Source organism: Synchiropus splendidus, chromosome 17, assembly GCF_027744825.2.
Source record: "Synchiropus splendidus isolate RoL2022-P1 chromosome 17, RoL_Sspl_1.0, whole genome shotgun sequence".
NCBI classification, from domain to species: domain Eukaryota; kingdom Metazoa; phylum Chordata; class Actinopteri; order Syngnathiformes; family Callionymidae; genus Synchiropus; species Synchiropus splendidus.
This window is the reverse complement of record NC_071350.1, coordinates 5178879-5196402: the sequence shown is the minus strand read 5'-3', so window position 1 is coordinate 5196402 and position 17524 is coordinate 5178879.

Here is a 17524-nt window from a genome sequence, read left to right as displayed (position 1 = left end):
CACCATGGTTTCAGAGAGAGTAGTCACAATAAGCTAGCAAGCGCGCAGAAAGAGAACGAATGAGGAGAGCCAATTCACCACAGGGACAAAGGAGTCGATCTGGCACACGTTGCTGGAGTCCAGGTGTTCTTTTACACGACGTGATCAGAGGATGATAGGCTCCAGCCGTGCGCCACCAAACAGGAAGGAAACACAAAACAGGGATCAAGGGACAAAATAAAAGTCAATCATGACAAAATTCATAATAGTCAGGCCCTAAAAAAACACACAACAAATATTTACTTAGGAAAAAGAAAAAAAAGAAAAGAAAGAAAAATACAATTGAGGCAAATTGTGGAAAAAACTGTAAATACTGGACACGTCATAAAAAAATATAGATAAAGCAAATGTAATAAAACAAGATCTGAATTTCATACAATAAATGTTATATATTGTTTGTTTGTTTTTAACTGTAATGAAGATGAAAGGGGCTTTGCACACAAGACAGTTTGGCTCAAAAGTCCATGAACAAAAGCAAACCGGGTTTTGCCTCCGCTCTAGATTCCGCTGCTGTGGGACACTGATACTGTGGAAGAGGAGTCAATGAACAGCGCCGCAGTCTGGGACTCGCTCTCTGTGCGGGTGAGTTCGCCTTTATTCGGCTGATAAACATCTGTCAGATTTACTGAAATGTTGTGATTTAACTGTTTGCATGAGGAGAACTGGAAGGAAAGACGCTGGTTTTCTTAAGTTCCTGAAGATTACCAGACTATTCACTGATCATTTCTGACGTCTGGATCTGTACTTCACTGACTTCACTGTACTGCAAAGTCTTCTCCATCGTCAGCATCTCTCTCACTTTGTTCAACATGTTGCGTGGACGGCATGGATAAATCAAGAAGGTCCGTATTACGCAGCGATTTCCTTGTAAAATAAATATGATAACTTGCATCTTCACATATAATTTTGACTGTGAAATACCACATTTTGTTTCAGTCGTGGTGGAAGTGTCATCAGTTTATCTGTGAGGTAATGATGACTCGTCGTGTTAAGGTGGTCAAGCCAATAGTAAATAGGTTTAGGCTCGCGACTAGTGACCCAACTGACTTCCTTGAGACTGCGTAAGGCAGGAGGCACTTGCGGCCCAACCGTGGTCTGGGGCCTATGGTAAAGAATCACTGTACTAACTTAAGTGTTGTGTTGCAAACAGTGTATATACTGTGTGTAACCCTACCAGTACCTCATTCTCACATCGACACAAATCATAGTTGTATTATTTTAACTGGTCAATTCCCAAATATAATAAAAATAAAATAAGAGGGTTTTCGCCGCCATAATTGGAATTATAATGGTACCTTTTACATCCCAAGAAAAGGTGAAATACAAATAAAAGGAAGGTTTACGAAAACTAAGTAAATCTGATGCATCACTGGGAAAAAATGTAATAAATAAAATGCAAAATCCTGTGAATGAATAGTCCAGCAGGTTCACTGGAGCAACTGCCAAATACTGTATTGCATCACAGATGATTTTTTTGTTTTTTTATCTTTACAGAACATCCTGAGTGCTTGCCAACAGCACAGCATGCTGGATCGCCTAACATAAACAGAGACAGTGTTAGCAAAGTCCACAATGTACTGTACACAAGGGACCAGCAATGATCAGGGAGGTAAAGATGTGACGCGTACATCTGTCCATGAATCAGTTTATATGTTGGCTTGTGAGGATTTAGCTCCTTTGTAGGCTGTTATCTTGTTCAAAACTGTCTGTTTATTGGCACTTGAGACCTTTTAATTTCATGTCCTGTGTTCTTTCATGTTCTGTTCATTTCGTGATTTTTTTCCTGTGATTTTGCAACTCACTACATTTGGATTCTGAGGTGACAGGAGATGATTCTTTCCCACAAAAGTACCCGAAAAAGAAAAAAATTCTCCAAAAACAAAGTGAAGTTTATCAGCCATGACACTGCTAGTTTTTCCAAACTGACCATCAACCATGTATTATATCACTGAATGAGTAAACATTGTTTTCAAACGTTGCCACTTTACTTAATCTATTAACAGACCTAGTAAAATAAATGCAGCCCATTTTCAGTTGTAGAGATTATTGATTATATATTTTAATCACTGTCTTTGCAACACTTGAGATTATTTCCAGCGAGTTACTCCGACGTTGCAACACCTCATTTTGTATAAAAGGCAACACTAGTGTTAATATAACTGACATATTTCTTGTAAGCAGAGATCTGCCAGAGTAAAAAGACGAATGCCAGTGATTAAAAAAAAATGAAATAAAAGAAAAGAATGTGAAATTCAAAGGACCTTTGCAATTTAAAGCTATTTCATTTGAGTGTGCAATTACGACAGCAACACATAATGATATGCTGAGCTGTAAATGTTAGGGATTAGCCTTGGCCTATTTTTTCCTCCGGAGCTCTGAAGCTCTGCCACTACTTCATGTCTGCATTTCCTTTATCCTTTTCTACTCTCCTGTTTATTTATTAATTTTTTTCTCTTTATTGATATTTTAATTTCATTGTTTCAGTGGAGCTCTTATGAAGGAGGTGCTGGACTCTATAGTACACACTCTATATGTGTCTTTATATGATCACTGCTTCCACCCTCAGGTGTAGCTTTTAAAAGTAACTGAGAGATGATTCGGAGAGGCAGGTTTATCGACTCGTACCGAGGCATTTTATTGTCAAATTTTAATTTGCGACGGCATCCGTGAGTCTGCCGTTATTGCTGTCTTGTTATTTGGGCTCCAGCAGCACCAGCACAGACGGTTAAACCACAGCCTTTAGGTGTGATAATTGTTGCTGCTATCAGCAGCATGACATTGGGAATGAATGAGGAGAAACAAACCCAGCCTAGTCAGTGGAATGCTTTCTGTTCTGCCTCTGCCAAAGAGGGTGCAATTTTGCTGACGTCTAGCTGTCTGTCTGCCAGCAAAATAACTCCACAAGTTATGAAATGATTACAACAACATTTTCAGGAAAGGTAGATAAAGGGACGAGGAACAGAATGTTAAATTTAGGTCGTGTTCTGGATTACTTCCTGCATCCATTAACCTTTTGAAGCACTTGAATGGGCTGCAGCTCTGCGCTGCGTTCAGGACGATGCAGGGCAAATAACAGAAAGCATAATTCAATAAATTCAACAAAATGTTCATTCAACGTTGTTATGGTGCTGAAGAAGAATGCAAGGGACTCGCCGACTGAAAATCACATTATGGGCGCAAAAGAGCTGCTTGGCAAGGTCTGCAGTACCTCAGTGCTTCTCTGGTTCCTATTCTCTGGGAGGTGTATCAGGAGCGTGTTGTGTTTAGTCAGGTCTGTGGGTGATGAAGCCACATTGTGTATCGAAACAAAAGAGTGGCTAACAAAGTAAGAGGATGGTGGTGATGTTAAGGCCCATTTATGCTCAGTGTTACATACGGACAGAGCCTTCTATCTGTCCAAATGGAGCAGCAGCACCCGAAACCCACAGTCCCACATAAAGGAAATTTGGTGCTGTTAAAAACATAAAAGACACACTAAACCAGGGGTGGCCAACCAGTCAGAGGCTAAGAGCCACATTGTTTTACTTTGTTGCTGAAAAGAGCCACATCCTACAAATATGTAAGGTTGTAACGCTCAACCTGAACAGCTGGTCACGTGACTGAGCGTCAATATGGCGGTTAAAGCACATCCCTGTGTGTCACAAGGATGATGGTTCACGTCCAGCGAATGTCTCTTGTGCATGTATTTTTAAAATTCATACTTTTTACCGTGATCCTCCTTGAAATATCAAGCGACGTAGATAGAAATGTGAGCACAATTTATTTTACTTATAAATTTTTTTACGTGGCTCATGCCACCAATAACATGACGCCCCAGTCTGTGGGTGTGAGCGACGCTGCAGACTGGAGCGTCTCATCTTCACTTCACTGAATTACACAACAATGAATAACAAGTGAAACACATGCCTTACGTTTAGTTTAGGGGATGAAAAGTTTGGTGAAGAGCCTCATGAAACTGGGAAAAGAGCCGCATGTGGCTCGGGAGCCACGGGTTGGCCAGGCCTGCACTAAACAATAAAGAACTACAGAAAACACCATACATATACAAATAAAACACAAAGCTCAATCGCATTGCATATTTAAACCAACTATCTAACTATATATATAAATATAGAAATGTTAACAATGGAGAGCAGTAGGCAGGAATGAGAAATGGAATCGCTATCATGTGCAGCGAGGGTGAATCAGCCTGCCTCTGCAGGTGGTGACCAGTGCTGTCAAGGTGTCCTGGATGGGGTTCGACAGGTTGGCCATCATGGATGACTGCTTGGCCACAGTCCTCCTGTCGCCAACCTCCTCCTTCTTGTCCCTGTTTGAGATACATCACACCCAGCAGGCAGCTCCATGGAAAATGGCTGATGCCACCACAGAGTCGTAGAAAATCCTCCGCAGTGTTCCCTGCACCCCAAAGAACCTCAGCCTCCTCAGCAGGAACAATCCTCCACGAGCTCCTTAGTTTGACCCCAGTCCACTCTTCAGCCCTCTGTACTCTCGTCTCAATTGGTATGAGACCAACGGCGGCAGAATTGACAAAGTACTTCAGCGGTGTAGAGCGTGTGGTGCCCTCATGCAAGAAGGCAAAGGTCATGCGTAACACCATTCCTGCCCAACAGTAAAAACATGAAAGCACCTGTTGAAGAAGTTTTGAAAATAAAATAAGATTTTATGGCAATACTTTTATTTACACTTTGTTGACATATTCTTTTGGAGTTTTGAATACAATATAGAATTTTTATTTTGATATTTAAACATGGTTTTATCATATGTATTTCATTAAGAATTGTATTGTTTTTCCAATTTTCTCAACAGTTTACATCAAGTGTATTTTTAAATTTTTTCTTTAGTAAATTTGATGACTTGCACCTACTTCTGCTGCTAGTTGGACTTCTCGATGACAAATAAATCTTTGCCATGATCACATGGTTTCATGTCATTTCACAAGGTTTTGGTTTCTTTACGTGTAAGAAGAACATGGTTATCAATCACAAATGAAATGAAGAGTATGTTCTATTGCCTGAATGGACCTCAGCCCCATTTCTTCTGGGAAAGATGGGCCCTGAGATCAAAAAGGTTAAGAACCCCTGTTCTAGACAACCATCTGAATGCACCAAGGTTTTGAGGGCTTTGTCAGTCTCGGTGGAGAGATGGCACAGGAGTGCAAGCTTTGCATCTTCCCTGTCAAGTCTGTGCAGTGTGTGTGAGATTTTTATTAACAAAGAGAAAAAACACATTTTTATTATTTTTGATCAAACAATGGAGACTAGAGAGGTTCTCACTACTGCACAGGATCCACAACATCCTGTAATGACCTGCACTGATGTGAATGTTGGGTAAACATCTGTCAGGTTCATTGCTGCGCAAGATTACATTAGTTTCAAGGCCTAATACCCAATGTTAACAGCAAAAACATTTCTTTTTTGTCCCTCTTAGAGAACAAGAAGGACATTCTTCCTTCACTACTTCCACTTGCAAAAGTTCCCCAAGTTCACTACACAACAGTCAAAGTCAAACCCTAGCCGTGCAAAGGAATGCTCGAGTGAAAATGGCTTCTCTCCAAAAGAGAACTCATTGAGGTGCTTGTGATCAGGTGAGTATGTTTTTTCCCTCTCATTTTTCATGGAATTTAATGATAAATGTCGAGCAGCTGTCTGATCAAGTGCGTGTCGTGCCACACGAGGCTTTCTCTCTGTCCCGACAGAGGTCAAACTTTAGAGAGCTTTGCAGCCAATACCTCTTAAGACACAGCGGACGCAATATCCGTTTGATTCCGGTGCAAAGTGACCTTAGCCAGTGACTGGAACATGATGATGAGGGTTGGCAGTGGATGTAAATCACTGAAGCCTTTAGCTGATTACTGTGTCATTTCCAGCCCAATGGGACAAAGTATAACAGACCATTTGAATCCCAAGGTAAAAAAAAGGCCACTAATAAAACATATGCCAAGGAAGATCAAGTCTGAGGAGGATGACAGTTTTATGTCTTGCTTACCCTTCAGCAGCAGGGCAAGTAGAGAGTGCACCTCAAGTGACTGGCCATCATGGCAAAGCAGCGCTGCCCGTGAGAATACCAAACGGTGGGAAGGGACAGGCTTTTATCTCGCCCACATTGCTGAAATGAGGGATGGTAAGTGATGGTGGGCTGCTGGAGTGGGATGGGTAGTTCTCCATTTCTGCGAAAACCCATCTTCCAAAGTTCCTCAGGCAGCGCTGGGGAAAATTGCAGCGATGACTGATGCCACAATGTGGCTTTTTGCAGTGTAAGCGCCAGGAGATGCACTGTGAATGGCTGTATTCTGAGATGAGGGCGGCTCTTGCAGTTGCACATTTTGTTTTTGTCAAATGCAATTTGCCAATTCGAATTACAGTGAAGAACTGCTTCATTAACACTATTCTGTTAATGAGGCAGCTTTTCTTGTCTTCCGTACACTCGCGATCTATTTTGGAGACACTTCGCTTGAGACGAGAAGCAACACACTTTTGAAATGAGAGGAATTTAAATGACGGTATTGTCAGCTGTGACCCAGCAGGAACCCTGCAGCACAGAAAATGCTGGAAGATGCTTTGGAACCCAGCACTTGTATTTGTTTTTATCGTACTCAGTAGCACAACAGCTTCTTAAATCCGATTCTCAGACATTGATTTTTGTATCTCCGGTGAGTCTGCCAACCAACTATTGCGATATTTTACAGACCATGACGTCAGTGATCCATGATTCAAACACAATCGGAATCCCCCTCAAACAGCGCAGAGCATAAGCCAGATAGCTGTGCAAAATCTGGCAACCCAATCCACCATGCCCAGAGATGTTGCAGTATATGGCAACCCAATCCTCCACTTCAGCAGTGACAGCGTTGTCTCACCGTCTCACTTTGTTTTATGTGATGTCAAGTATCAAACACAACCTGCTCTGTCCTCATCTTGTCACTTCAGTGTAAAGTGTGATTCGATTTCTAAATGCAGTTGGATCCATTTCAAAAATGTGCCTGTTGTTTTAAAGTGTTGGAAAATGAGAATAGAACTACAGTTTGTAACAAGTGGTCAAGCAAACTGTCTAGAGCCTTCTGTCGGCAGCATTAGCCTATCTACTGTGGCCAAGCAGAATGGTGCCAAAAGGACAACAATTCATCTGCCATGGCTTTATCAACCTCAGTGTACTTTCGTTTTTTTGGAATGCGTGTTTTGTAGGCCTAATAGAAATGGGCAAACTTTGCATTTGCAAAGCAAAGGCAACAGGAACATTTAAAAAATATATATCAAATAATTTGTATACTTTGGAAAATATGTTTTCTAGACTATTGTATTCAGCTTGGCTTCTCTCTCAGAATGCAGTGTTTAAAACATGCTGTTAAGTGGTATTTGTGCTTGAAATATAAACATTATCTTTGCTGTTTTTTGAACCACTGGATGTTACAGTAGCTAGATTCCTCCTGAATATTAAAATCAGATATCAGTTTCTAACCAGCCTATCACCACATATTTTCTTTCTCCCTCGAGGTGCTTTGCTTAAGTTTCTGAGTTTCATCTTTCCTTGTTAAAGACGTGTCCTTTTTTGCAAAAGACAAATTGCTTGGAAATAACTTGTGAGAGGAAGACTTTACTGATGTAATGTGTTTTATTAGCATATATAATGTTCTTGGCCATTCCCAATATGGGTCCGACACTGGGAGTGAAGATGGGACTGAGTAAGACATTGTTGACCACTGCAACTAATTTTCCCCAGCTCATGTCAGGGTAATGTTTTTTTTAATCTTCCTATAGAGATAGACAACACTGTATGGTACTAGAAAATGGCTTGTTTTCAGAAGCTTGGAAAGTCTGTGAAATATCTGGCAGTGGTCGACATCTTATCCAGGATCAACGTTGCTTAAGTGTGTAATGCAGTGACACGCGGTGAGGTTTATGGCTGGTGAGGCGCTGACTTCATAACAATCAGATTTACAAACACATGAACCCTACAGTGCCTATTCACCATTTGACTGGCAGCAGTTAACAGGTTATGATTAAAATCTCATATCAGCTTTTTGACATACAAACTGTACTATACAAAAAAGCAAAATAAATTAAAAAAAACAACAACTAAAAACATTATCATGGTCTTACCTTCATTTATAAATGAAGTCCATGCGCCGTACGTTCTGTTCGTACGTTATGAGCCTTTTCAGTGCTGAGAATGGCCGCTCCACCGATGCTGCGGTAGCTGGGACAGTGAGCACGAGCTGGAACTTTGTCGCCTCTGGAACAGTTTGAATGAGATCCTTCTGGTCCAGAAAGCTAAGAAGCTGTTGTTTGTTGTCACTTTTTCTGTTGTAGCAAGAAGAATCCCTGGGATCACAAGTGCCCCCTACCACGAGGCAGGAGAACTGCGTGCCTCACTTTGTGGCTTTTCACGGCTGTTTAATGATCACTCAGCACTAGAAACTAGTAACACACATACAGTTGTTGACCCAAAAAATCACGATATCCATCAGCTATACAGTAGCAAAAACGTTCTCACTGCATAGCAACGGTTAGTCGAGTCATTGCGCCATCTATGGTGAAGCTCAGCAGGTGGCTGCCTCACCGCGCTTCTCTTTGAACAGCGTTTGGCCAAGAGCAAACAACATTTTTGAAAATTCAGCCATTTTGAATAAAAACCTAAAACTTGTGAAATAAAAAAAAAATTCATTCATAGTGTAAATCGGTGGATAAATATAACCATTTAATATATTTTTTCATTTCACATTTTTTTCTTCACACACATCACACCGACGACTCAAATGATGTTTGCTCCTGTCGGAAGCAGGAGATGTAGAGGAGATTGAAATGCACGTCAAATAGCAACTTAAGCTTTACTGTGACATTATTCACCTTTGTCTTATGAGAAATGTGGACAGAGTGATGATGTAAAATCCAAGTTCAAATAAAACAAATTGACCCAGTCCAAGTCCAATACCTTAGTTTGTAGAGGTCCAAAACCTCGACATCCTCACACCAGGGAGGAAAGAGTATGAAATCAAAAGACAAGTGGCGGTCAGAATAAACAAACAAACAGACAAACTGCCACATGTTGCTGTTTGTCCAGAGATTGTAAAGGGCACAGCCCTCCAGGTGCAACCAGCTGGAACTGCGAACTCCAGATAAACTCCAGATGCAGCAGGTCGATGAGGCTGACACAGATGCGCAGGCAGGAAAACAGGAAGTTGAACAAAAAGAAAAAGAACCAATATAAAAGCAGGACATGACACAGCTGTTCCGTCTCAAACATTTCTCTCAAGCCCAATTAAAAGGCCTTTTATCATTCTACTCTTGAATCATAATAACTCCCCGCTCTCACAGACTGTGAATGTATGAGGTGCAGGTGCCACCTTGCTTTTCTCATCATCTCTGTAATGATATTTTCTGATGCCAGAGATGAACACTTTCTCATCACCCTTCAGAGTATATATATATTTTTGGGCCAATAAAAGCACCCCAACTCACCTTTTTTATTTTTACCTCTCTTTGTGCAGGCTAGACTCTTGGAAGATCAGGAAGTGCTTATTTAGTAACAGTAAGACTTCACACAAGTGTTTTTATTTTAACATCTGACAGCGTGCCTGCGAGCGAGAGGGATGAGAGCAGAACGCTGACAGGAAAATGACAGCATGCACCTTCAAACAAGTCTGCTGTAAGAAGACGTCTTCTCAAGGTCACAAAGCAGTTTTCCACAAAACTTCTTTGGACTTTTAATGAAAGACAGATGAACATTTGATGTCAACAGCCACAGTAGTGGCAACCCTTATGACTACGCAGATTGGATGTCATCTTACAGTTTCCACTGAACACAACAACTATTTTCCACTGTCACTCTCTCACTATGTCGTGGAATATTAGAAACTGTATTTATGCCACATGATCTCTTATCTCTCAAATAATAGTCATCGAATAATGGTTGCAACATCACGCTCAAAACAATGCTCACACACTAACAAGATTAAAATGAATCTAAATAGAAATGGTTTGTTTGTCTGTACATTTCAGCACATAATCCAAAACAGGAATAATCTGGACCTGTATAACAAAAAAACAAAACTATTCAATCCATTCAATATATCAGTTTTCCCCATTACAATGAATGGAAAAAGAAATAATGCATTCCAAGCCTTAAAATAGGCTTTTGTAGGAGTGAATGTAGAGTGTCTGCTGCAGGTGCGCTGTTCCTCTATGTGTGTGGCCGCTGCATGTGGGAGGGGTTGCCGAGTGAGTGACGTCTCTCCAGAAGTGAAGAGGTGCCCGGTGCGTGTCCAGCTCTGAATGTGCGCTTCTGTGCAGTTTGGCTGTGACAAAGTCATAAACCAAGTAACGCTCTGTCCCAGACTCGCCTCATCCCTGTCCCAGCTCCAGCCCACAACAGGACATCAAACCCTGGAGTGAGCGCTCCAGCCTCGGAGGTGTGGAGAGCAAGCACCTCCCCTGTGACACTCTACCACGGTCCAGTGTGGAGACAGGAAAGGTTTTACACCTCAATATGAAGAAAAAACAGCCAGTAAATGTAGCTAACGGGACGCGTCTGCATACAGAGGCTGCGTTATACACAATAACAAAGCGCGTCGTGGGTCTGCTGATCGGTCCGCGCACGTTATGTTTTTCGGGGGGGGGCGTTCGAATTCTGGATTTTCTTTTGAAATCCAAAGGAAAAATATCTCAAATTTTTGTTTGACCTTCGAAAACCGAGGTACCACTGTATATATATCAGAATCAGAATCAAATTTATTGCCATGGTCAGTGGGGAGCCCACTAACTAGGAAAGTGTTTTGGAATAAAGTGCTGACAAAAAATAAAATAAAATGTTCACGAATTCAACAGTCTGATGGCTGAGGGGAAGAAGATGTTCCTGTGACAGGAGGTTCTGGTCTGGATGGACCGTAGCCTCCTGCCAGATGGAAGAGGAACAAACAGTCCATGTCCAGGATGAGAAGGGTCAGCTCTGATCAGACCTGCACGTCTCTGGGTCCTGGAGACATACAGGTCCTGAAGAGGTGGCAGGTTGCATCCGATCACCTTCTCAGCAGAACGCACGATGCGCTGCAGTATCTCTTGTCCCTGGAGGTGGCGCTGTTGTACCAGACAGTGATAGAGGAGGTGAGGATGGACTGGATGATGGCTGTGTAGAACTCCACCAGCAACTTTGTCGGCAGTCGTAGTTTTCGTAGCTGCCTTAGGAAGAACATTCTTTGCTGGGCCTTCCTGATGAGGGACCTGATGTTTGGCTTCCATTTGAGGTCCTCAGTGATGGTGGTTCCTAGGAAGCAGAAGGAGTCCACAATAGGAATAGGTAAACCAGCCAACATGAGAGGGGACAGAGAAACTGTCTTCTGGGTGTTGAGCTCCAGGTTGTTGTGGCTGCGCCAGGACACCAGACGCTCCACCTCCCTCCTGTAAGCGGCTATATATATATATATATATATATATATATATATATATATATATATATATATATACACACACACACACACACACACACACACACACACAACTGCTGAGTGAAAATGACTCCTTCACCAAACACTCCACGGCACCTGCCCCTCTCCCATAATATTGAGGAATTGAGCTGGAATCATAAATGAATCCAAACCACGGACTCTGATAACAATACGGTGAGGCAGAGATTCTGTCAGTTAATAACAAAAGAACCCAAACAATTTTAATGGATGGGTCATCTGTCCTGGATCAATAAGAACACCTTTCAAATTGAGTTTGTTTTTCCTTCTTCTGTCTTTTGTTTTGATAAGCAGCTGTAGATGAAAGACTTAATCTGTTTTTCCTGGAGGAGAGTTTTGTCCCAGGAGTACGCTTACTGAGTGCTTACTGAAATTCAAGCATCATAGTGTCGAAAAATGATCCATTTTGACCTCTCCTTTAATGCACTTAAAGTGTTGTATTGTTACATTTATCTCCAGTTTTCCCCTTTTTTTTGTAAATCATCAATTCCCAGCACAACTATCAGTTACAAACCAATTTTTTTCCAGGTTTTTTTCATATTGGTCTTGAAGATTTTATTACCTTAATTTCTAATATACAGTAATGACTAGTAAGATCACTGTTTTATTTGAGTCTTTGAGCTTACTGGTGACGATGATGATGATTTTCAAGTTTTGCTTTTTTTTTTTTTTCTGGAATGGCCAAGGAATAGTTCCTATTGACTTCCTATATTAGACATAGGCCAAAGGATCATAGCAGCAATGGGGCTTGCTGAAAACCCTCATGCAATATGACATTGCTACAGTTGCACTAGCTGCAGCGCTTTTAGGCTTCTGTAGAAATGGCACATCATGCGATGAAAACATTCTCCTCTCCAAACACATGGATGATATGGCAAGATTGGTAGCAAACCCTAACTTGGGGTGACAGACGAATGCGTGACAGAGCATAATTGAGTAAATAATAACACTTTTCATTGTTGTTTATACATTGTAACGGCAGGTTGTAAACGCCGGACAACATTACAAGACTGAGGAAAAGTGCAGGCGAGAAAAGCAAACTCCCTAACACAATATTCTTGCTGGTCTTGCCCTTTCTGCAGTAAACCACTTGAAGATTTTAAGCTTCATCTGAGCCTTTTCTCGTCTGAACACAGCAGCACTTTGTGTTGAGGTGCAGCCGGGTCATGTTGATAAAGTGAAACACTGGCTGGCAGGAGCGCATTGCATGTTTTGATTTTCTTTTTCATGACTCACTGTCCGACCGTTCAATGGAATTACACTGAATTATGGAAAAACTTAACTGCTCCCTGTGACCTATAAATGATCTTGATTTCATATCCTGTTCATAGCATTAGATAGTACTCGAAAAAAAAAAATCTATGAGCATATTATTATGTGTTTGGCATTACAAAGTCAAATGTGCTCTTTGTTCACAACAAATATAGTATCAAAAAGGCTGTTGAGAGAAACTGTCAAAGCTACACCCATCTTCAATTTTCATGTGTTTTATGCAAATCAAAATGTGAATCTAATATTGGCTAAGTTTGAAAACAAAGTTTATTCACAAGTAAATGTTTTCTTCGTGTTCTTTCAGTTCTACCGAAGGCTAATAGAACACTCTTGCGCTTGGCATTTCGTATTGTTCGGCGTTTAAGTTAAGTTAATCCCCCGTTATTGCTATGGCCTTTCATTCTATGCAGTACAATGGAAGTCTATCGGAGCCATTCCTTAAATTCACATATCGACGATGGTCACTTTTCACTCAATATATTAAAAATAAAAATAATATGTTAAGATTTGTGCAAAAACATTTTGGCAATTGAAGGGTAACTATTTTTAATGATGAAATGTGTTGTATTAATAGCTGGAGTAGAAGTGCACTGAAACATTTATGTTTAAAAAAGGTTAAAATATGACATTTTTAAGGCTATGAAGAAATTCTCCAAATCAGATTTGGCCCCTTTGTATTGACCAAGCAAAGAAAAAAAAAATCTATTGAATCTATCGACCAACTTGCAACTTTTGCGACTAAAATGGCAAAATTTGCTCCTAATATATTCAACCTGGCATGTAAAGGTTACATTTTTGTATTGGAAGTATTGAATAGTTGCTTCTTATGATCAGATGAGAAGTTGATTTGATGGTTTAACAGTTAAGAAACCTGAAACCAATGTGTGTTCATTTTTATCATGTATTATACTTACTGAAAGATAAGGATTTTAAAGAAAAATTAGGTAAAAAAAAATCACATTCTTTCTGGATACAGGTAACTGTTCAAGCAGAAAGCACATAGAACTGAGACACCACCCAGAGGCCCCGCGCGGAACTACAAGAACAGAAGTCAGCATGTGCAAGAGCAGAAATTCTGTCTCTGTCATTCATCTACGCGAGAGAAAGCTCCCTGAATCATAGCAGCGGTCAGCAGATGGTGCTGCAAAGGCAGGTTTTGAGCCACGTCGATGTTGCCTGTGCAGTGTGGGAGACTGGCGTAATGAAGAAGTGGACTCCAGATCATCATCATCACTCCGGTGAGTGTGGCGTACAGGCATGTGACTAATGGAGACTATAAATCAAGCACATGAGAAAAGAGGCCGCGAGAGAGGCTGCAGAGGAGAGTGATGACCTGCACTTTGGAAATTAGAGAGGGCTGCTGCTTACGATGTGGACCGACATATTATTCCAGTGCACATTTCTCTGACCACCTGCCAGCCGGAGCGTCAAGAAGAAAGAAATGTGGGCATTAGATGCTTTACTGAACGAGCTTCTCGGAAAAAAAATGTGAATTTATTGGAAAGCTGAAGGGCCAAACAAATACAGTTGTCATGCACCAACACACTCTACTCTATTTCCTAAACATTTAACTGGATTCAAGCTCACTGAAACATGCATTAGCAAGTGCAACTTTGTCCAAGTAAGACACTAAATTCAGCTCAACACTGACAAGTCCCAGTACATATAGTCACCTTCCCTTTCTTTGCTCACCAAACTCAGCTGACTGTTCATTCAGACTGCAACCACCAGGACTCCCTGCGATATGTAACATAAAAAGCAATTGAACACAAATAAAGCTAAAATGATAACTGTTTGTCGGGTTAGACTTGCATTTCTTTATTCTCTCCCCCTTTTCAAAACACTGTGTTATTAATGCCAAACACTTGAGATCATTGTCAGGAGGTACACGATAAAACTGTTTCCCCATAAGAAGGCTCATTTGCAGGGTGGGTTTCATCACTCTTAACTGCAACTGTTCTTCATATTTTATGGCTCAGTTTAAATATTATAGGTAATAAATTACATAAAGGAAACATACACATGATTGTATTCTATAATTCCATATTGATTCGGGTTAAGACAGCGTGGTGAAGTAGTTAAAGCTGCAGCCTCCCGACACAAAGGTCACAGGTTCAGTACCAGCTTGAGGCAACTCTGATTCATAGTGTAGTGTTTGTGTCTCAGTCCCATCCTGGTTCCACCCTTTTGGTTGTAGCTTTTTTTCTCTCTCAGCCCTACTGGTTTGTCCTTCACCAGCACACCATGCCTGTTCCTGATCCCTGTTTCCTCCTGATTCCTTGTCCTCCAGCTGAATCTCTCATACCTGAACCTTGTCTAAGTCCCTGCACCTCCTTGACCTTCAACCACAGCCTCAATAACCCCCCATAAACTGTATGAGGATCATGTGTGGATCTTTTTGCAAAAGTTTCCTGCCACTTGCCAAAACATTCAGAGGTTTGTGGATAACTCTAGTGTGAGTTTTATATGCCTGTGAATAAGCAGAAGAAAATGAAACTGTATTTCAAAATCATGACTTTCTGCTTTGACTGAAAGGCCTCTCCACTTTTAGTGAGGGTGTGTGCGAATACATGTCTGTGCAAGTGAGGCTGTGTTGGTCGAACGTTGTGTGTTTGTGTGTATGTTGCATGTGTACAAGCCGCAGCTGGATGTGTGTGTGCCACATATGGTGACACAGCTGTGAGGCTTTGATTGTGTTTCTTGGTCAAAGGCGCACCGCACAGGTCCGTGAGTGCTTGAATCTACAGACATGCGTGTGTGTACCAGTGCGCCCAACCTTTGATTTCCTTTGTGTGTTGAGCAGAATTTATTCTCATTTTCTTCTCAGCAAAAAAAAAATTACACACAATTACATTTCATATATATATAAACATAGCAATGAAGTCAGTGGATAGTGAAAATTCTTCCACTAGTTGACATTTTATTGGCCAGAAAAACACAGCTGTGTTGTCACATTTCTAAAACGCCAACACCACCTCACGAGCTCTTATATTCTTTTGTTCATCAATCTGTGTTCTTAGACTCTTTTTAACGGCTCTTTGTTCTCCGCCTGAGTCTATTTTTATCCTGCCGTTCACGGGAGGAGTCAGAGAAATGACAAGGCTTCGGAGACATATTGGTATCCATGGCAACTATACAGCAAAGCCCTGGAAGTCCAACGTCGCATTTTCCCCTATACCGTCTCGTGTTCCCGTCTTATTAGATTCCAGGTCGTTTTCTGCAAGGATTCCTCTCCAGATGTGGAAATCCTTACATATTTCCTGCTCTGAATCCTCATCTCCCCGCAGCCCCCAAACCCCTCCCCCTTTTTCTCACCCCCAGGAGCCGATTGAGCTGTCTGCTCCTCTCTGAACCAATGGCTGTGCTGTTGTGGAGTAATTCCTGGCCTCACTCCTGAGCTGGGATGATATTCGCCATGCAACCGCTGAGAGGCCCACTTTCATGTGACTGAAAAATCTCTCAGGCCTCTGAGAGGGGTTTCCCCCATTTTTTTTTGCCTCCTGTTTGGATCTCGCTGATGCAACTCCACAGGCATCCCACTGCAACGCTGGCGCACATTTAGAAACCAACAGCGCGTAGCCGCCCCTCCTCTTCCCCAGCTCACCTTATTTGCGACTTCAAATCAAACATCCGCACTGACTCACGCTTCATCAAAGCTCTCCCGCCTCATTTCAATATTCTCCACCACAATGGCTGGGGTTCCTTCTGGTCACATGGCTTGTACTGTACAAACATATGTTGTCAGAAGAAGCTGCAAGGTTCAGTTGTACACAACAACATGCCCAGAGCGAGGCGTGCAGAGAATAGAGGCAGTCTTGAGAGCTATATATGAAATGGATGGAGGGGGTGGGGACTTCACAGAACAGATGAAGAAACACTCCAATGTGGGTAATAAGGAACTGATCTATATCACTGCTCCAAAAATGGCCGTCCTATGAGGTGTATATCACCCTGGGCTAATGATTCACATCACCTTTTTCAAAATCTATTTTGGAATTTACTCAGTAAATTTATTATTGTTCTTAGTCTCAAGAGTCTATAATGACTTTTTTTTTGCGCAGGTAAAACCATCACACCTTCGCTGACTCCAGACGGTGCAATAGAGTGAAAACATAATGGGGCCAAATCTTGCACAGTTGCCAACGACTGTGATAGACTAAGTGATCTCCCACAGTCCAGCAGATTGCCTCCCCAACATGAACTCCTCACACTTGTTACACCATGCATTGGCACCAGCTTTCCTCTTTAGTGTCACCTGCCATCCGGGGAGCAGGTGGCCCCAGCGGGCCAGGTGGCAGCCTCAAATGCTGCACATGCAGCGTGCTTATCATGGGCAAGTTTGGAAACATGTGATGGGTGAGAATGAGCTTGAGGGCGTGGATCGGAAACAAGTGAAATACTTATACATGATTTTAAAATGATCTTTTTATTCCCTAAACCAGGACGTGACATTCATCAGTGGGCAGATGATTTTTTTGGGGGGCTATATTAGTCTGTAGCAGATGGCTGGTGCAGCTCTAAAGGATAATGTAAATAAATATACCCACGTCGATAAGAGACTTAAAATTCAAGGACAGGTTCCACATTGCACATAAGGTGCTATATATACCAAACAACAACTAAGTTGAAGTAAGGCAAGAGATTCAACTTGCATCCACAAGATGTACATGCATGTGCAGTCACTTGGCTAGAAAGGCGAGACAAATGGGAAGTATGTCCTGACAAAAGTATTTTTTTAATGGCAGTTTTATAAAC